Here is a 14,984-nt window from a genome sequence, read left to right on the forward strand (position 1 = left end):
CTCGTGGGTCGGATTGGTCCGACCCGCCGGCGCGCGGGTCGGATTGATCCGATCCTCCGCCTCGTGAGTCAGTTTAAGATACCTTCGGTATTTTAGTCTTAACTCTCTTGTACGACCTTGGATTGAGCTGGTTCAAGATGCGTTGGAAATCTGGCGAAGATACCTATAACATTTATCTTTTGAGTTTCTTTAAATTCAAATTGTAACATGGTATAAATGCATCTTATTTTTGCGGGACACTTTGAGGTGTTCGACACTTTCTGACTTCTCCGGACTTGTAATGCGTATTTCGTCATTCCCTTGACTTGCATGCTTTGTTGACTCGCTTCATGTGCTCGTTAGGTTCTTTATGGTACTTGGAGCTGACCAACGCGTGTGATTTGACTGACGAGTGCGTTTGGTCACTTGGAGCTAACCGACACGCGCGAGTTGACCGACAGGCAAGACGGCCAATTGGAGGTGGCCGGTGAGCACACGAGACACGGTTGGTTCGCCATCCTGGTTCATGTACTTATCGGCATCAGATAATCCTCCTAGACTCGGATAACGACGTTCGTCATCTTCTCTCCGTCTCGAGCTGTGCGCGGACACCTATAGGCATTTTCAGACGCCTACACCAAGCAATCAAGACAAATAGAAAACAACAAGATTTAGTGTGGTTCCACGCGATCGAGATGATCTGTGTACGTCCACGAGGAGATGGGGGAAGATCTTATTTCTTTTGAGAAGAGATTACACACCCCTAACAATGGTGGAATATAAATCTCTCTTTTTTCTTATTGTTAAACCCATGGATTGATACAATATATATAGAGATTGATTTTGATTAATCCTATTAGAACTCTAGCTTGAATCTTAATTGGATTTTCTAATATAATTATTTCATTCAATCCAATCCTAATTAGTATAGTATAACTAATCCTAATTAGAGCCCAAACTCAATCATGTTTCTCAACTGATTTGAGTCATCACGAACTCAACAATTGGAACTCTCAAACGTCCAGATCACCTGCAGCAGTGGGTCAATGTAGTAATTAGTATAGGCATTGTGTTTGTCAAAAACTCATGGCATGCTCATAGTATATATTTGAACCTTTTTAATAACAATTTATTATCATACTAATAAAATTTAGAGTCTTAGACTCTTAAAATTCCATAACTGATTTGATTCAACGCATAAGCTATAGACCAAAGTAACCAACCAACAATCCCTTTCATTTTTCCTTTAAATAATTAACCTCTTTCATATTTACATTATAAATCAACTCATACATTCTCTTTAACCCACCACATCATCTACTAAATCAAATTCTACAATTACACAACAAAAGCTCAACCTACAACTTGATTTTGATCAATACAGAGAATTACAGTAGTGGAATTTGTCAACGTCTTTTGAGGATCGAATTTGCCCAAACTTTACGACGCGACCTTCCAGTTCTCAAACTCTGAGCCGCCAAAAACCAACTGCTTGATCCCTACATAGCTGTTGCGTGAACGGGCTTGGTTGTTACAAGTGAAGATTGACAATAAATTAACCAGTGAACAGCACCGAAGGCAGGGAATGGCCAAAAAATATGGTCATGAAGTAATTTAGTTGACACTTACTCAGAGCTTATGCAGGTCAAGGCATTTACTAATACGTCTAGAAGCAACGGTTCACTAGTTCCAATATCCACCCTGGATAGAGGATGTCAATATTTGTTAAAAAACCAAATTTGATTCTAAGAAAATTATTGGCAAATAGGCCTAATGAAGAGCAAGCCAACTTGAGGGAAATGCATACCAAACGCGCGCTAAGTTGTCTTGAATCTCAAGGTCACCGATATTATAAAACGTAGTTGGTGTGACATTTGCTCCTTGAATAGCATCATATTTTGGTCTTTTGGAGTCCAAAGGTAACTGTGACAGCTGCAAAGATCAAATTTTACAAATTTAACCCAGTTAATAAAGAATCTTGATAATGATCAATGATAAATATGATACAGAAACTAGGACTAAAAATTGAGATTTTTTACATGTGCAGCCAATTAAAAGTAGTACACAGGATATTTAGCATACACAATTTTTAGCATACTAGGATTTATGCACGTGCAATGCATGTGATTAAATATTATAATTAAGTACTTTTGACTTATTTCTTTACTAAAATTTGTTTCTCAGTTCCACTTTGATTGTTTTTCTCACTTATGTTTTCAAACTTTACTATTGTGATTATTATTTTTAATGTTTGTTTGAATGGGCTACACCAAATTTAAAATTTTCATGTAATAATTGAATTGACAAAAAATAACTATATTCTAAAACTTATTTGAATTTTTGCGTTATTTAGATCAGCATGAAACCAAGCTTGACTTAAGAAGGTATAATGTTGTAAAAGTGAAAAACACTTGAAAAGATAATGTTATAAAAGAAGGATGAATAATTAAAACCAATAAGACAAGATGGTTAATTAAAAATGGGCTAGAATGAAACTAAAGAGAATATAAATTATGTTGCTAATCACTGATAGACTTTAGAAAAAAAATCATAAAATAAAGATTAATGCTAACTCTATTATACTTTTATATGATAAAAGCATCCATATAACCATATAAAAAATTAAAAGAGCTCATGAAAATACTTCAAAAGATTACTGATTTTACTCAAAAATTTAAGCTATTTTTAAAAATATTAAATAATTTAAATTTGTGTGGTATCTATAAAGAGCCTTGATGGAGATGTTTTTGTTTTAGCAGCTTGTTCTGAATGAGCCCTGCATATTAGCTTTAAAGTGTAATATTTTTTCTTTATCGTGTTATATGGATATCTGCTTGGTTTACTTATCTATCTCTTATTTCTTCAATAAGTTGATATATTATTAACATGATTTACGATGATATACATATCTTTCATACAAATTTGAGACAGGTATAAGATGGATTTTATATTTTAGTGGTCTTTAATAAGAATTTTAGTTGTAAAATATATTACCTTCATATTTACAGATCTTGAAATCTGACAGTACTATTACATGCTTATCTTTGATCATGTTTATAAAAATTAGTATTTCGTTGATAGTCGTATCTCCAAATAAGGATACTTGCAGAGTCGTGCCACTATATAGAGAAAAAAATATCAATTTTAATTTTTTTACTTACACTATGGTAACTAAGTATCATGTGCATATTTTTTGTCCATTATAGTGAATTTTCTCATCTTATCTAGTTTATTATATTTTACAATGCAGTTGATCAATGGCTTCACTTTAGTTTCTATTGCAAGATTATTTATATAAAATAATTTTATATTAAGTTTATGATTCCTTCACTTTAGTTTCTATTGCTATATTTTGTAACTTAGAGTATATAACTGCATCAAGAGCGAAACATATAGGGTATATAAATGTAATTTAGCCTTTAAACTTTTGAGGTTGTTTCTATAATTTTTAAAATGTTGAGGGTGTTAATTGCAAGTTTTAGATTTTTAGGTATCATGTTTATTTTTAAGTTTTAAAAAGTCAATGTGTTTTGAGTAATTTTAAACTTTTAAGGCTATCATATGCAAATTTTGAATTTTTTAGGTTTTTTTATAATACTTCATGTATTATAATATGTTATCTATGTATAATTTCTTGATCTTATTTTTTCTATATTTTTAAGCTATAGGTAGTTCATATGGAGTTAATATAGGATATAATTAGTATTTTGATAGATTAAGATTTAAGTGAAATATCCAAAATAACATTTTTAAACTGTTGACCTATAGATAGTTCACGTGGAATTAGATAAGATATGATTAAAATTAGAATAGATTAGGATAACAATGTAATATTCAAAGAAAAACTAAGGTTAATACTGACCATAGAAAGATTTTCTCGAACTCGTGCTTTTAAAGAGAGTATGATATATATATATATATATATATATATATATATTGGGCTGGGACTTTTGGACATACATTGGACTGGACTGTTGATTAGGTTTAGGCACAAGTTTATATGTGTGCCAGGTGCTGGAAGTTTTAGGTAACAACTAGGTTTTATACACGTGCAATGCACGTGGTTAAATATCATGATTAAGTATTTTTGGCTTATTTTCTAACTAAAATTTGTTCCTCTGTTCCACTTCAATAGTTTATGCTCACTTTTGTCTCTAAACTTTAATATTGCGATTAGTTGTTTTCTTTGATGTTTGCTTAAATGGGCTACACCCAATTTAAATTTTCATGCTAATATTTGAATTGATAGAAAACAAATATAATTTGAAGCTAATTTGAATTTTCATATTATTTTGACTGACATGAAACCAAGCTTTACTTGAGGAAGTGCACTGTTGCAAAAGTGAAAATAGTGAAACAATGTTATACAATGAAGGTGAATATTTAAAACCAATAAGGCAAAATAACTGCTTAAAAGTATGCTAAAACGATACAAAAGAGAAAATAAAGTTTGTTCCTAATCATTGTATATATATATATATATATATATATATATATATATATATAGGGAAAAGTGATTCTAAGGTGACACCTTAGATTCCCACCTAAGGGCACGGTCTAAAATCACATCATTCCGTAATTTTTTTATGATCCGCTCCGTTGAACTTTATCTACACATTCTTAAACCCAAACACACCAATTTTGGGATGAACCTGTCGTGTTTTGACCATTCATCCACTCACCGTAATTTTAACGGTTTCAAATAAATAGAACTCTTTGCACGGCTCAACGAATGGTCAAAACACGATGGGTTCACCCCAAAATTAATATGTTTGGGTTTAAAAACGTGTAGATCAAGTTCAACGGAGCGGATCGCAAAAAAAAAGAATGATGTGATTTTAGGCCGCGTCCTTAGGTGATAATCTAAGGTGTCACCTTAGGAAAACATTACCATATATATATATATATATAATACAATTTTTTATGTAATTTTTATATGTATTTACAATTTGTTTATGTATAATATATTTATATGTGTGTGTGTGTTTATATATATACATATTCATATATTGAATTATTTGAATACTATGAGCTACTTAGTCTAGTGGTAAAATTTAGGAGTTTAGAGAGGAGGTTAGTTGTTCAAATCCAAGCCACAACATATATATTTATATGTCTTTGATTTGATATGGCCTTGGGGCTCCTTGAAGTGTACAATAATTTTATATCATTTTAATTTGTATAACTTTTTATATTTATAAATTACATAATTACAATTGATTAATAATATAATTTTTTTATCAAAATTGTGTTTCTTTTTTGTTTTGTATTCTTGAAAAAATAAAAAAAGTAAAAATTTTAAAAAACAAATAAAACCCGGCCCGGCCTAAGCCCGTCCCGCTCAGGCTTGGGCCCGGCCCAGGGCAACCCTGTTGCCGGGCTTCTGTTTTGCCCAGCGTCCGGGTCAGGGACAGGCCTATTTTTTACTATCTTGCCATTGATTTGAATTTTTATTTTTCAGACGAACTATCTTCGTTTTATTTTATCCTCCTGAGAACTAATAGGCCTGAGTTTGCACCCGAATTAATTAACATAAAGATTTTGAAATGTTTGTGAACCAAAATATATAGTAGAATAATATATTGGCGCTTTACAAATAACGTTTTATCTTATAATTAATACGCGAGACCGTGGGCTTAGCTTTTGTGAAAGATAGGAAGATGACAATAGAAGACAGTACAAAATTATACAGTCGTGACTTGGTTTCAGAATGTATAGCTCTAAATGATGGGTTAAATATAAGCTAAGAAACAAAAATGCAAAGTTGTGACTGTCATTAACATAATGCCTTATGAGAATAGAATAATTGTATGTGCATGACTAGAGAATGTATATGGTCAAGACAATAAGTCTGAAAATGAATACAAATATATAAATTAAACAATTCATAGTAGAAAGCGAACATATATTAAAATCAGAACCGCATCATGATAACAAAGAATATTGCTACGTGTAGAAGATCCACTATTTTTCTCCCTTAAGGGAATTAAAGATTTAGTGGGGAACAATGGTTATTAAATATTACACTAGAACCCATCATAGATTTGATGAATGCATGAAAGTAGCAACTTTTTTTCTATGCCTTTCTATGCCTCTTAAATGAAACTCAAACCTTTAAATTCTTTTAATACCAATGGTTTATTTATAATCGTTTTTATGAGTGCACGACATTGTAATCCTTATGCATGGTAAAGGGTTCAACTATAATCACGGTATTAGACAAACTCTTACATAATCAAATTTTGGACATAAAATAAGTATCACTTCATGTTCAACACACTTGCTCTGTACTAGCTACCCCCCCCCCCCCCTCCCTCCTTCACCCTCATTAAACGACCGTTAGTACTATTGAAAGTACTCGTTACCACTAACTGAAATGCCCACTACTCCCCTAATGAAGGGTTGACGACCTTCTTCTTTTCAGCAAAGGACATCTATATTCAATTCAAAAATTATATCAGTGTCTCAATAACTTTGGAGCTACATCTAGACTAGAAGCAAATCTTTCTAAATGCTCTATTTTTTATGGAGATGTTGAAGACTCTGTTAAAAGTTCAATTCACAATCTACTGGGTATACCTGAGGGAGTCCTGCCAATTAAGTACCTTGGTGTCCCTCTAATATGTAAAAGGTTATCCTACATTGATTACAGTCCTCTTTTAATGAAAATCACAAACCAGATTAATCCTAGCTAAGACACAGGAACCTATCATATGCTGGTCGACTTCATGTCATTAAGAGTGTCATCTTAGGTGTTCAAATTTTTCGGTCATTTAACTATATCCTACCAGCTAAAGTCCTTCAGAAAATTGATGGCTTGTGCAGGGATTTTTTATGGGGAAAATCAGATCAAGCTTTAAAAGCTCCCCTTGTATCCTGGTACAAAGTTTGTATGGATAAGAAACATGAAGGTTTAGGGGTATTTTCAGCAATTACATGGAACTTTGCTACTGCACTAAGAACTATTTGGTATATATACACTAATAAAGAGTTGTTGTGGATAAAATGGATTCATGGTACCTATTTAAAGGATGAATCTATTTGACATGTAAATTCTAAAGCTAGTGATTTGTAAAACCCGAAAAAATTTGAATATTTTATGATAAATAATAATAAATATGTTATATATTTATAGATAACATAATATGATGTTTGAGTATGCTAAGAATTGATTTAAGATTAATTCAATGTATATATGTATATATATAAGAGCAAATGCACAAATCATGCTATATATGTATATATATAAGAGCAAATGCACAAATCATGCTCGATGTATAAATCTGGAAATTTATGATCAGTGGAGAGATTTTATATAAGAGCAAATGCACAAATCATGCTCGATGTATAAATCTGGAAATTTATGATCAGTGGAGAGATTTTATATTTTACACACTGATACTTTATCAATATGGAAAACCTTAAAAGACCAAAGTTGTAGATATATTCAGCAGCTTTCCAACAAATATTTAATCACCTCATTCTGAGGTCGGATACAAAAGTTACAGCCAAAATACCAAAGAGTATGTTTCTAGTGAGACTGAGTTTTCCAGTTTCGGGGTTTCGGGTTTTGGGCTGTAGTTTTTTGGGTTTGCTGTCATATATACACATGTTTAAATATGAATAACACATCTTTTCTCCTATATTCCAAACCCTAGTAGCCTCATTTCCCCTCTCTCAACCCCTAATTCTTTTCTTTGGCGATTTTGAGGGATTTCGGAGGATTTTTTAGCAGGTTTTGTGCAGTGCAGTGAAGGGGATTGGTTCTCTTTCACGTGGAAGGAGTTTTTTAGCATCTGAGGCAAGTAACAGTTTGCCCAACTCTGTACCTTTTTATTTTACATGTTTTATTAAGTTTTATTCGGATTTTTCGAGCCTAAAACGTATTTTTAGTATACAAAAGATAGATCTTTAGAACTTATGAAGTAAGAATACATTATCATAATTTTCTAATTGATTATAACAGTAACCTTGACAATTTTTAGATCTAAAATTTATTAATCATGAATTAAATCATAAGTTTTTGCTTTTAAAACGTTTAAATATGTGTATATAAATGTTTAGGGTTTCGACGATATATTTACATGCTAATATTTCGTTTCATGTTGTTTCATATATGTTGATATCAGTAATATTATGCTTGGAAAGTAATGATGTTACTTCTAGATTTGTTTCGAAGCAGACAAAAACATGTGAAGGGTTTCTGCCTATTTCGGTTGATCGTCGGCACAGCTTGTGCATGTTTACTTTTGTTTTGTCCTTTAATATGAACGAGGAGTCACCTCGAATATTTGGAGTTAGAAATTATTGTTTATTATGTATCTTCATATGTGAGATGGCTTGTAGACATAAGTTTAGATTTGCACACCGAGACATGTGTGAAATTAGTGTATATGCATCCTTTCATATATCTCATTGATATTCTACATATTTCATTCAGTCCATATGTTGGGTAATTATTATGTGCAGTCCATGTGTTGGACATTCATCATATTCAGTCCATGTGTTGGACATTCATTATATTTAGTCCATATGTTGGACATTCATCATTCAGTCCATGTGTTGGACAATTTATATATGCAGTCCATGTGTTGGCCATCCACTACACCTAGTCTTAGTCCATGTGTTGGACACATGTTTAAACCTTGAGTATAACACTTACACTTACATAGGCTGGACATGACACTTATGTGGGTTTTGACATGACATGGTATTTGAGTTCTGAGATGGGTTAGTCTTCTTTATATTATTGTTCCTCTATTAGATCTTGGGTTTGGTATTTAGGGATTTACAATTTGAGATACAAGGTATATACATGAGGGTTTCCTTGTTTAGATTATTTTGCTCGACGTACCTATGCTCGTGTTGTAATTTCCTAAATACTAAAATCCTCTTATTGTTAGGATCAATGATTTCATGTATATATGTATTAACTGTATTTTTTATATGTAACGAGCCCTCTCCCTTGGGGTTGGTTGTGATGTTGCTCGCTAGCGCTTTGACGGTCGTTATCCCCTCCTATTTCAGGTAACGAGCCAGGTGCACGGAGAGTCGTAGGTTGATGGCGATACTTATTAGCGCCCATCTTTTATTTATAGTTTTATTTTATTTATGGAGCTCCACTGTAGACATTTTGTTTAGGCATTTGAGAGTTATGTTCTAGAAGTTGTAAAGGTTGTGTGCCTTATTTTCTTTTATCAGATATTCTGTATTTGAGACTTGTTGAGATCTCCTGACTAGTTATTTCAGAGATTCACTTTATATTTTTTGTATGTTGGATGATGAAATATTATTTTTATCTCTATTATTTCATCATATATCTCTTGTATTATCTTTTACTTTCTTTTGTACCTACACCTGTTGTTGACTCTAATAGAGAGATAGTAATTGTGATGGTAAAACATGTTATTGCAGAGTGTGGTGCATAGCAGGTTTGATATTCCTGATTTCACCTCGGACTGCAACCTTGTGTGAACCTAGGGGTGTTATAGTTGGTATCAGAGCTCTAGTTCCAGTATCCTTAGGATCATCCTGTGTCGAGTAGTGGAGCTAGGATAGAGTTTTTTAGGATTCATGTATAGAGTCCGCTAAGGATTTCCTAGTATGAGTGAGGACGATATATGCGTATAACTTAAAATTTTGAGAATATTTTTTATGACAACTATTTTGTGTAAATTTAAGTATTTGTGTGAATACCCACCTGAGCCATAGCAAGCTCAACCCGAGCCACAGCAGGCACCAGCTGAGCCGCAGCAGGCACCCCAGTACCTAGTAGATATCATGGCTCCCCTTATAGCTAGGATGATAGCAATTGAGGAGCTTGTGGCGAATCATATCACGCCAGCACCACCACCGGTAGCTCAGCCACAGGGGATACTAGTCGTTCCCATCAGAGAGAGATCCCCAGAGATCACACCTGCAGCTATACCACCAGCAGTCCCGGATAGAGCCACAGAGCAGGAGGCTTGGCTCCGTATGATAGAGAGGTACCAGAAGATGAGGGCACCGGAGTTCCAGGGGTCATCAGACCCTCTTGTAGCCCATAAGTGGAAGGAGGATGTGAGTAATGTACTTGACATACTCAATGTGGACTCAGTTCAGAAGCAAAAACTATCATCTTACAGTCTAAAGGGAGACGCCGGGAGATGGTACCGACTCCAGTTTACTCCAGAGCATAGGATGACCCTCACATGGGAGGATTTCTTATATTTCTTTGACGGGCAATACATTTTTTCTGCAGCACGGACTGGGAAGGAGCTTGAGTTGTCCCGATTGACTCAGGAGGACATAACAGTAGCTGACTTTGAGAGCAAGTTTATGGAGTTGCTGCACTTCACAGGTATGTGGTAGACAGAAGAGCATCAGGCTCAGATGTTTCTAGTAGGGCTTCGCCCTAATCTTCGTCGATACCTTGTCTCGAGGAAGTTTTATTCGGTACGAGAGGTAGCTGAGGCCGCCACTTCATAGGAAATTGAGACGATCATGTTTCAGAAAGAAAAGGAAGGGAAAGCTAAGACAGGACAGACCAGGGATAAGGGTAAGAACAAGAGACCTTTTTCTGTACCTCAGCAGTAGCATCAGGGCCCTCATAAGAAGGGACCCCAGCAGGATCAGAGAGCGCATCAGCAGCGCAAGTTTCAGGAGGTTTGCTATAACTGTCGCAAGGTCGGACACAAGGCATCGGAGTGCCGTAGCACACCAGCAGGAGCTCAGTAGCAGCAGTGACTTCAGGGCAGAGGTTAGGGCCAGCAGATGAGGCTTGAGGCACCGCCAGTAGCTCAGAAGATTAAGGGACAAGTTCGCGCAGTTCAGGAGGTTCCTCAGGGGCAGATAGTCTCGTATTCTCGAGCACCAGTTGTAGAGCAGTCTTCAGCCATAGGCAGAGTGTATGCGGTAGTTTCGCGTGATCATGGAGCTAGCGGAGCCGTAGTGGAGGGTACGTTCCTTGTGAATTCCTTTCCCGCTCGTTTTCTCTTCGATTCGGGAGCTTCACATTTCTTCATTTCGTATGCTTTTATGTCTAGACTCCAGCTCATAGCTCAGCCTCTAGACACCCATTTATCAGTTTCCACCCCTTTAGGTGAGGTATCACTTCTGGAGAGCGTTTGTAGGAGGTGTACCGTCAGTTTAGACGAGTCGGAGTTCGTTGTCGATTTGATAGTGTTCCATATGTCCAAGTTTGATGTTATCATTGGTATGGATTGGTTATCTTCCTACCACGTTAGTATTGACTGCTTTACGAAGATAGTCAATTTGTGAGCGTCTGATGGGTCCGAGATGATTGTAGCCACCTCTCAGGGCAACTATTTTGCGGAGTCGTTTCTGGCATACATCGAGGAGATGATGCGACAGGATCAGAGTATTGATTTATTAGAGACTAGAGTTATCTCAGAGTATCAGGATGTCTTTTAGGACATACCTAGGTTACCTCCTGTGAGAGAGGTTGAGTTTTGTATTGAGTTGCAGTCGGGCACAGCCCTGATTTCCCACGCACCTTATCGCATGGCACCAGCTGAGATGAGGGAGCTTCAGACCCAGCTGGATGAGTTATTAGCTCAGGGTTTTATTCGTCAGAGTCAGTCTCCATGGGGATCGTCGGTTCTCTTCGTGAAGAAGAAGGACGACAGTATGTGTTTGCGTATTGATTATAGAGAGTTAAACAAGGTCACTATCCGGAATAGGTACCCATTACCTAGGATTGAGGACTTGTTCGACCAGTTACAGGGAGCGTAGTATTTCTCAAAGATTGATCTTTGTTCTGGTTATCATCAGTTGCGGGTTCGAGAGATGAATATTCCAATACCGCTTTTCTGACTCGATATGAATCTTTCGAGTTCATGGTCATACCATTTGGGTTAACCAATGCACCTGCGGTATTTATGGATTTGATAAACTGGGTTTTTCGTCCCTTCTTGGACCAGTTTGTGATTATTTTTATCGACGACATCCTCATTTATTCGAGATTGGAGGCAGATCATGAGCAGCATCTACGGTTAGCTTTATAAACCCTAAGAGAGCATCAATTATATGCCAAGTTCAGCAAGTACGAATTTTGGCTTTCAGAAGTCAGATTTCTCAGCCACATCATTAGTAGAGAGGGTATAGCAGTAGATCCGGCTAAGGTTACAGCAGTTCTTGATTAGAAATCACCGAAGATGGTGACAAAGATTCGTAGCTTTTTGGGTTTAGCTAGCTATTACAGAAAGTTCATCCAAGACTTCTTGAAGATTTCGATGCTGCTTACACGTCTTATGAAGAAGGGTGTACAGTTTATTTGGAGCGTGGAGTGTCAGAAGGCCTTTAATACCTTGAAGACTAAGTTGACTACCGTGCTAGTTTTGACTATTTCGAGCAGCGATAGGATATTTGTGGTCTACACAGATACATCATTGGCAGGTTTAGGAGGCGTCTTGATGCAGACTCAGAGGGTGGTAGTATATATCTCATGACAGTTGAGGGTACATGAGCAGAATTATCCCACTCATAACTTAGAGTTAGCAGCAGTGATATTTACACTGAAGTCATAGAGGCACTACTTGTATGGAGTGCAGTTTGAGTTATTCACAGACCATCAGAGTCTGAAGTATCTTTTCTCTCAGAAGGGGCTCAACCAGATATAGAGGAGGTGGATTGATTTATGTGTATGATTATTTGTATGGTTATATTTAGATTTAACGCTAGAATGAGAATATTTCTACTTAATTCTTAATCTTTTGGAACATATGGTATATATATGGGGGGTTCCTTGTTTGGATTTTTACGTACTAGTTCTATTTGATTAAGGGTTAAGTGAAAATATAGTCATTCTGGATTGTTAAGTATAAATATTCCTATATGCTTATCAAGAGTTTAATATTATGAGAGGTGTATGTGCAGGTTGGATTTCACCCTCGATATTTTCTAATACTATCTTTCAGTTAAGTATGATTTCTGAATTTCGAGGACGAAATTCTTTTAAGGGGGGAAGTAAAACCCCAAAAAATTTAAATATTTTGTGATAAATAATAATAAATATATTATATATTTATAAATAATATATTATGATGTTTGAGTATGCTAGGAATTGATTTAAAATCAATTCAATATATATATGTATATATATAAGAGCAAATGCACAAATCATGCTCGATGTATAAATTTTGAAATTTATGACCAGTGGAGAGATTTTGTATCTTACACACTGATACTTTATGAATATGGAAAAACTTAAAAGACCAAAGTTGTAGATATTGTCAGCAGATTTCCAACATATCTTTAATTACCTCATTCCGAGGTCGAATGTGAAAGTTACAGCCAAAATACCGAAGAGTATGTTTCTAGTGAGACTGGGTTTTCCAGTTTCGGGGTTTCGGGTGTTGGGCTGTAGTTTTTCGGGTTTGCTGTCATATATACACATGTTTAAACATGAATAACACCTCTTTTCTCCTGTATTCCAAACCCTAGTAGCCTCATTTCCCCTCTCTCAACCCCTAGTTCTTTTCTTTGGCAATTTTGAGGGATTTCGGAGGATTTTTCAGCAGGTTTTGTGCAGTGCAGTGAAGGGGATTGGTTCTCTTTCATGTGGAAGGAGTTTTTCAGCATCTGAGGTGAGTAACATCTTGCCCAACTCTGTACCTTTTTATTTTACATGTTTTATTAAGTTTTATTCGGATTTTTCGAGCCTAAAACGTATTTTTAGTGTACAAAAGATAGATCTTTATAACTTATGAAGTTAGAATACATTATCATAATTTTCTAAATGATTATAATAGTAACCTTGACAAACTTTAGATCTAAAATTTATTAATCATGAATTAAATCACAAGTTTTTGCTTTTAAAACGTTTAAACATGTGTATATAAATGTTTAGGGTTTCGACGATATATTTACATGCTAATATTTCATTTCATGTTGTTTCATATATGTTGATATCAGTAATATTATGCTTGGAAAATGATGATGTTACTTCTAGATTTGTTTCGAAGCAGACAGAAACCTGTGAAGGGTTTCTGCCTATTTTGGTTGATCGTCGGCACATTTTGTGCATGTTTACTTTTGTTATGTCCTTTAATATGAACGAGGAGTCACCTCAAATATTTGGCGTTAGAAATTATTGTTTATTATGTATCTTCATATGTGAGATGGCTTGTAGACATAAGTTTAGATTTGCACACCGAGATATGTGTGAAATTAGTGTATATGCATCCTTTTCATATATCTCATCGATATTCTACACATTTCATTCAGTCCATGTGTTGGGTAATTATTATGTGCAGTCCACGTGTTGGACATTCATCATATTCAGTCCATGTATTGGACATTCATTATATTTAGTCCACATGTTGGACATTCATCATTCAGTCCATGTGTTGGACAATTTATATATGCAGTCCATGTGCTGGGCATCCACTACACCTAGTCTTAGTCCATGTGTTGGACACCTGTTTAAACCTTGAGTATGACACTTACACTTACATAGGCTGGACATGACACTTATGTGGGTTTTGACATGACATGGTATTTGAGTTCTGAGATGGGTTAGTCTTCTTTATATTATTGTTCCTGTATTAGATCTTGGGTTTGGTATTTAGGGATTTACAATTTGAGATACAAGGTATATACATGAGGGTTTCCTTGTTTAGATTATTTCGCTCGACGTACCTATGCTCGTGTTGTAATTTCCTAAATACTAAAATCCTCTTATTGTTAGGATCAATGATTTCATGTATATATGTATTAACTGTATTTTTTATATGTAACGAGCCCTCTCCCTTGGGGTTGGTTGTGATGTTGCTCGCTAGCGCTTTGACGGTCGTTATCCCCTCCCATTTTAGGTAACGAGCCAGGTGCACGGAGAGTCGTAGGTTGATGGCGATACTTATTAGCACCCATCTTTTATTTATAGTTTTATTTTATTTATGGAGCTCCACTGTAGACATTTTGTTTAGATATTTGAGAGTTATGTTCTAGAAGTTGTAAAGGCTGTGTGCCTTTTTTTCTTTTATCAGATATTCTGTATTTGAGAC

The 14,984-nt window shown here is 35.3% G+C and overlaps 1 long non-coding RNA gene across 1 annotated transcript; it reads right to left on the minus strand.

Moving 5' to 3' along the window:
- Positions 1,431 to 1,812, minus strand: LOC109835983. The gene is made up of 3 exons (XR_002245767.1): positions 1,787 to 1,812; positions 1,609 to 1,680; positions 1,431 to 1,502 (listed from the first exon to the last, which is right to left on the minus strand). It is a non-coding gene; the product is annotated as an uncharacterized LOC109835983 (long non-coding RNA).

This window comes from Asparagus officinalis, chromosome 4, assembly GCF_001876935.1.
Source record: "Asparagus officinalis chromosome 4, Aspof.V1, whole genome shotgun sequence".
Lineage (NCBI taxonomy): Eukaryota > Viridiplantae > Streptophyta > Magnoliopsida > Asparagales > Asparagaceae > Asparagus > Asparagus officinalis.